We start from the raw sequence: 7,411 nt of genomic DNA on the forward strand, positions 1-7,411 counted from the left end.
GTGAATACCCCACTCAGACACATTATACTGACTCCGAGCCGACCAGTCCTTGTTGTACCCATTAATGCCGAGCGCCAGGCAGGGACCAACAAGTACCATATTTAACGTCTTTTGGTATGACGCGGTCGGGGATCGAACCCGCGACCTTCCGCTGTCCGGGCGGACGCTCTAACCACTTCATAGGAACTAAAATACATGTTGTACAAGAACATGATGCCTACGTTTCATCTTTTAACACTTGTAAGGTTTATATATGTTTTACTACACTAAATGTGTAAATTTCTTCTGTAAATATTAGTCAAACAAACACTTTCAAAGAATCAAACACGTACACCCTAAACCCACGTATGATATAATATTGAACAAGACTAAATGTAGATAATTAAGTTAGTTTCATGAAAAAATATCCGAATACATTATGATACTGAAAGTGTAATCGGCGGGATATGGTGATTGTGTATACTCTTATTATACCGACCTTCACCTCAGAGAAATTGCCAAATATGTACAACAATGTTGACGTATGACATAACTACCGTTGAGATTTCTTAAAATATGGCGGCTGACATTGGTTTTGCGAGGACCCTTCCTTTGATTCAGGGATCGTTTGTACATAAATATTAGATGTAAGTAATCAGAATGATTCTGACTATCTGTGTATTGTTACATGTTTTTATCGTTTTCATTTTAAGAAAGAGAAGAAGCGGCCAGAAATGCCGATTATTACTGTTGTCGTTCTGCGTGACTTTGCGTCAGTCATGGCGTCACGCTGCACAGAAACTTGACAGTTTCGTACGTATAAACACATCACATTCCTGTATTGTATCTATTTTTAATTTCCTATTTCTTAATTGCTGCTATGCTCTTTCCATGCAAATGGGTGTCTGAAAATTTTAGAAAATGCTACACAGTATAAAGTCTGAAATTTTCTTTGTTTACATTTCAAACAGGTGTTGTCTTTCGAGCACAGCATTTGTTTCTACCCCCAATATCTTTCGTTTCAGCTTATCTAGACACGTGGTATTGGTGACAAAGACAAGTTGTAATTAGGTTCTAAAATGTATGAGGAATTCAGTTGGGCTGGGACGAGTAGGAAAAAATGGAATCGAGTACCCGCATGTACTTACCCGAATCGGAATCGAGTACCCGGAAATGTAAGAAATACATTCGGGTCAACTTTCTGAATATTCAATCACGATTTGACAGAGATTATTATAGAAAACTTGAAAAGGTGGTAATAAGACATTAAAACTAACCTCAAGCTATTTAATTTACGTCTGTTTAACCAATATAGAGAGTAACACCATTACTTACATTCCTCGTTATAACAACGAACGTTTCGTTCCTGCTGCTACTGTAACTTAACTTCTCACTGCACATGCACAGATAATTACAGTCATTAAAACTATACTCCATTAATCGGACAATACCAATGATGTAAAAACCCGTGAATTTCCGGGTTAGAATATTGATCTTCAGTAACCCATGTTTGTCGTAAGAGGCGACTAACGGGATCGGGTGGTCAGGCTCGATGACTTGGTTGACACATGTCATCGGTTCCTATAGTTTGGCATGAAATGCATGTGGACCCGTTTTTTTGTAAATATCTCTTCATCCAATGACCCAATCGATTTCAAACTGTGCAAGTGGATGTTTTGTCAGACAACCTAATCACATTGTAAATCACCGATTTTATGCAATTGTATTAAAGAATCTGTCTATGTAACTGTCAACCAAATAAACAGCAGAACGCAGAATGCTTGCAGAGGGAGGGAGCCAATGACCTGTAACAGCGGCAGTGTTGGGTCATAAAGGAAAATGCACGTGCAGTTCATGATAGTTACCTGTGCACTGCACAGTGATGGGACCGTTTGGATCATTCACATTGACTACTTCAAGCTGTCATCATGAAAGCTTATTCAGATGATGCTAAACGTTTAATTAGAAATGTGTTGAATTATTTTTAAAAAGAGAACAAACGTAGCAAACCGATTTATAAGGTGTCGGATTACATGAAACGTACAACTTTTGCTCCTGGCATGAAAAAGAACATCGTGCTAAAAATTGTGAAAAATAAACCAACAACCAATAAAAAAAACCTTGTACAAAAAGGTAGGCATCCAAAGTTAGATTCTTTTGACATCAGGGTCATCAGAGATGTCATTCGCAGGCTATTTGCTAAAAATGAACACCTCTTCATACCTGTCACGTACATAGCTGACCTACATTCACGAACGTTGACCTTTATGACCCAACACTGCCGCTGTTACAGGTCATTGGCTCCCTCCCTCTGCAAGCATTCTGCGTTCTGGTGTTTATTTTGTTGACAGTTACATAGACAGATTCTTTAATACAAATGCATAAAATCGGTGATTTATAATGTGATTAGGTTGTCTGACAAAACATCCACTTGCACAGTTTGAAATCGATTGGGTCATTTATGAAGAGATATTTACAAAAAACCGGGTCCACATGCATTTCATGCCAAACTATAATTGCGCAGATCGATGCTCATGTTGTTGATCACTGGATCGTCTGGTCCAGACTCGATTATATACAGACCGCCGCCATATAGCTGGAATATTGCTGAATGCGGCGTAAAACTAAACTCACTCACTCACTCAATGATGTAAATGTGTGTTACGTCAAAAACGAAAAAAACCAGCTATTGTCTGCCCATGTCATTACTGAGCTCTCTCCCTTTTCGGGTACTCAATTCCTAGAAACAGGACTCGATTCCAGCTGTACCTGACCCGGATTCGAGTACCCGAGTACCCGTCCCAGCCTTAGAATTCCGTGATGCATTTGTCGCCGCTGAATATGAAATATAAGTGATGTAATTGGCGTCTCAATACCGGCCTTCGCGAAACGTGATTTTGTAAACACTAACCAATAGGGGGCAAAGTGCACTTGGGCGTTCGTGTGAGTGTATTTCTGAAAACATCTGAACACGATTCCAGGTTTATCGGCAACATTTCAGAATTAGTAGTGATTTTATGAAAAACTGATATCATTGATAATTAATATGCTATTTTTGAAAATCAGTACTCCGAGTAATTATCCGATTTTGGTTTGATATATCCGTCTGGCATCCCTTCCCATAGATGGATTATAATTATATTTTTACTAATCATTTCAGCAATTTTTTAATTGAAGCAAATCATCTTTTAAAAATGCTATATAAATTGACGAAAACTTTATTAGCATAAACATTGCTCTCGCAACTGATGTGTAGGAAAATAAACAAAACATTATTATGTATCTATTTCTGTTGTGAGTGATATGCAGGCCTACTTCGTAGTCACTTTGATTAAATGTTATATTTGAATATCGAAACCTTTTTGTCACAGCGAACACAACACTATCTCTTGTCATTTTACACGATAATTAATTTTAAACTTATTTTATAGCAATATCTGAATGCTAATGTTATACACTGATGTATTTCATTTACGGAATACAATGGCACAATAGTATTTCTCTGCCGAATCGTTGCAGCGTTCTATAATACACTTAAGAAATATAATACATGTTGTCCGTCCTTGAATACACTGAAAAAAAACTATCTATGCATTTTCTATAGTCACTTGTGAATTGAACTAAATAGAGGTTCATCTGATCAATGAGTATCGAGGAAATTATGTTTATATACTACAGCGTTTTATAATACACTTATGAAATATGATACATGTTTTCCGACCTTGAAGTCATTAAAAAGAATTATGCATTTTCTGCAGTCACTTGTGAATTGAACTAAATGAAGGTTCATCTGATTAATGAGTATCGAGGAAATTATGTTCATCTATAAATTAGACGCCGCTTCATGTTTTTCAAGACATCTTTCCGGAATATGCGTCTGTGAAAGCGTTCAGATAATGACGATATTGCACAGTTTTATTCATGAGATTCCTGACAACAGTAAGCTCGAATAATAGATTGATTTTATTCAGCAGTGTTGGCCCTGAGGCCTATAGTACAATTACAGTTTGATCTACTTGCACGTGGTGCTAGTAACATATTAAGTTTCTATTGGCATTGAATGCATATTTCAGATAAAAAGCTAATGGTATTATTGTCACAACATCTACATTGTTTGATGTTAAAAGATTTGGCAAATGTGTGTTCATACATTACAATTTTTAACAGACTTGGCAAATAATTAATAAATGATATTGATAGCATCTTAATGACTTGGCCATACAGTCATGACAATTTAAGAAGTGAAAAGTGAGCGATAGGTCTTGTGGGAATTCAAAGATTCATTAAGACTGTAGCCGTCTAAGCGTAACTCCTGTGTGTAATGTTTGTAAATATTCTATCCGCTGAAAAGATGCTTTTGCTATTAATATTTCATGTATTTTCATTGATTCATCATATTTTATCTATAGCTGTGCTATAGTTTCTCATTAAAATGTCTTTTCTGTTGTCGGAATTGAAATAAGTCCCACACAGAGCTGGGATCATATGTCTTTGAAATATATATGCAAACGTCTGGAACCTTGTGTTCCAATACAAGCGTTCGTAGCGCTACGACATTCGCATGCCTATGATCAACTATAGAGTTGGTCTCAACCATTGACTGGATTACATTCTCATCGTCAGCAGAGAAATTTCGACTTCTTTTTTTCCTTGGGGTGCAGGCGACATTTCGCGATTCCATTTTTGGCAATCCGGAAGTAAACAGAAAACGGAATTGTGGGATATACGGAAGCTAACCAGTGACGTTAACCACACTGTTAAACTTTGACGGCGACGTTAGCTAACGGCATAACTAACCATGTTTGGAACAACGCATATTTAACGTTCGGTTACCTAACGTCCGGTTAAGGATTTAACCGGCCGTTAGGAGTTAACCGGCGGTTAAGATAACCGGGTATTGAACATCCGGGCCCTGGTTGGCACCTCAGTGGGACAGCGACAACTAGCGAACCAGTTTATATGCTGATCAATCTGTTACTGAAAGAGATTTTGAAAAAGAAATAAAAACAGGTACCCCGGCTTCCTGAAATTGCAACCACCTGAAAACTTTATACGTGAGTGTGTGAATCTATCACGTTCCGCCTCCAGTTGAAGCCACGCCCACTCAGACATCCAACCGTACCAGAACACCGTCAGTCTCAGTATTTTTGTTTTCGCTCACTAAATTATTTATTGTCACATTGTGACTTCGAATGAGCAATTTGTTTTCTGTAAATAACAAAATTGTTGTAACTTCTGTTGTCATACTGTTATAAATTATATTGATAAATTTTGTATAAGCCTCATACATGCTGGACACGGGCGCTTAAAGGCCGGGGTGTAAACTTAAGAAAAAACATTGTCTACTCCTCAGCAGTGTAGATGTTATCTGTCCATAAGTGACAGGACTGTAACAGCTATAGGTGCCTGACATGAGTCTGGCGATGTCAAAGGTAAACCTTGGAATTTACTACTAGAATAAACACGTGCTTTACAGTACAATGTCATGTCAGACAACCCCATCGCTACATATTTTGATGACAAAAGAGATTGATTTGATTAGCATACATGAAACTTCAGATTTTACTTATTTTCTGAAAATAAAATCTTCAACAATGGTGATGTCAGTATCAAATAAGTGTACCACGCTAACCCTGCACAGCATGGGGCCAGGGGAGTGTGGAGGGGGGCATTTTCACAGCTTGCCTGAAGTATGAAACCCTGAATGAAACTTTTATGTCTATGGAAACGCACCTCCTCTGGCCACCTGACTGATATAGTGGGGATTTCAAATCTGGATTTAAAAAAGATAAATATATTTTCAAAATATATGTTTTGTACACTGTCTGCATCCATACATTTTGTCGTCAGCCTTCATAACATACTTCTTTACACTATGCCATAACTTCTTGGAGCGGCATTATTTACAACTTGGAGAGTAATACAAGGACAAACAAGTATTATACGGCAAGTCTTAAATTTTTAAGTCACCGGAAGGATGACGTCATAGTGTCCCCACGTGACCGGAAAGTTATAGCGTCACAACATGACGACCACCGAACCCATCCGTCATTCCCGATCTTGGAATGTGACCCGTGACGTCATAGCGTCCACATATAACCGGAAACCCCACTCATCCGTCATTCCCGATCATGGAATGTGACCCGTGACGTCATAGCGTCCACATGTAACCGGAAACCCCACTCATCCGTCATTCCCGATCTTGGAATGTGACCCGTGACGTCATAGCGTCCACATGTAACCGGAAACCCCACTCATCCGTCATCCCGTGACGTTAAAGCATGTTTGCACGGAAATCACGATGTTCTCACGTTAGAGAATATTATGGTGAATATCGTAACGTGGAAACGCGTTGAACTGGTTTTAAACTTTTAATCGTTTACCATTCAGTTGACCTACTGGTGTCGTTACACGTTCGACTTTTGAAATCTTCTACAAGCTGACATATTCGTATCGTTACAACGTGTATGCTTGAATGTTATTGTTTGAAATTGTTTTAAAATAAGATTGGACTTATTCCAAATAATCGTGTTTACGCAATTTACCATATATAGTAAAACTGGTAACACCGTTGAACTGGTGTTAAGTATTCTTGTAGGCTACTGGGTCAGACAGATGCGTTATCCGTGCACATCTATCAGGGTTTTGTCAATAGTCCACAGGAGGGTGAACTATAACACCCTAACGTGTCTTGACAGACAGTAAGAGTTCCTAGTTTTAGTATATGAGTGAATCAATAATGTAAAATACAAGTGAAACGTGGTCCTGTGCACAGAGCTCAGGTCACAAATCAGTTGAAGTTAAGCAACGTCGAGAGAGCGGAGAATCCTTGGATGGATGACTGTGTTTGGCAGCTTGACTCCTGAGGGGTTTTAGGATATGAGTCCTGCCCCACAATGAAGCACATGTGATACATGTGGTCTCATCTTAGGCAAGTGAGTTTGTTCAAAATTGCTTCTGTTCGCCCAGCAGACAAATGGGTACGCGGTGGGATATGTCACGTGACTATACTAGCGCCTCACAGCCAGCTTGGGTTATCTGGGGTAATAATAATCAGAGGTTATCTCCCATTTGACAGACACCCATTTGACAGACACCCAATTGACAGACACTGAACTAGAAGGTTAATTAGGGTAACACCTACGGGTATAATGGAACAGTCCACTGTCTAGTGAGTAGAGCAGGGTGAGCATGAAACAGGTTCGTTTGATTGTAGGTAAATAGAACTTTGTTGTGATTAAATGATAAATGATTTCTCTTCTCAAAATTGATTTTACTATCAATTACTATCGAATGTAAAAACAGGTTGTCACTGAGAGGTTTGATTGTGTTTATTGATAGAAAAGTCCCCTCCCAATAATCGCATATGTACAACAGAAGTTAACTGAGAAAACGTTTTGTTGGAGAGATATAGATATGTCCATACTTGAAA

This window comes from Haliotis rubra, unplaced genomic scaffold (assembly GCF_003918875.1).
Source record: "Haliotis rubra isolate DU_JTF1 unplaced genomic scaffold, ASM391887v1 Scf284, whole genome shotgun sequence".
Classification (NCBI taxonomy): domain Eukaryota; kingdom Metazoa; phylum Mollusca; class Gastropoda; order Lepetellida; family Haliotidae; genus Haliotis; species Haliotis rubra.